Genomic DNA, 709 nt, shown 5'->3' with positions numbered 1-709 from the left:
GTCCTCTTTTTTGTGAAATTCATTAGCAATTTTGGTAGCTTCTAAGCTTACCTCTCGAAATCTGACATTGAATTTCACCTCAAAATTATAAGTAGAACATTTTTTTAAAGTGATTTTTTTTTAACCCATAAATCTTTGCTTCTTTCTACGATTTTTAAACTTATTATGAATTATTTTGAACTATTATTAATCATTACCTCAGTAATTTAGTGTTATATTCATATTTTTATGCGCAGCAAAAAATGTATCTAAGTGGAGAAAACCTAGAGTTCTGAACAAAACACGCTGAAGAAGGTTTTAAAGTATATATTCAACATTACTTTACAAATAAGTGTAATCTAACAACGTGTATTTGTCATATTATTAATATATATTTTTTAACATCTCATCAAAGATGAAGAAGAATATGGAAGTCTGGGCATTTACGGGGCTGACGACCACACGTAAATGCCCAGACTTCCATATTCTTCCTCATCTTTGATTAGATGTCAAAAAAATTATAATATGAAAAATACTGCTATAATTGGAGATAATCCAGATTTATGAATAAGTATTTGGACAAAAGTTGTGAACGTGTATTACTCAAAATGTTGTGAACGTGTATTTGCTTTTAACAACTAATCATAGCTAACGTATTTCATCAAACTTTACGAATTTATATTTAAACTAAGTTCGATTGCACGATCTTATTCTTATACGATTATATTTG

This window comes from Brachycentrus maculatus, unplaced genomic scaffold (assembly GCF_059751285.1).
Source record: "Brachycentrus maculatus isolate JH-2025_06_01 unplaced genomic scaffold, ASM5975128v1 h1tg001337l, whole genome shotgun sequence".
NCBI lineage: Eukaryota > Metazoa > Arthropoda > Insecta > Trichoptera > Brachycentridae > Brachycentrus > Brachycentrus maculatus.
Note: the sequence above shows the minus strand (reverse complement) of the source record.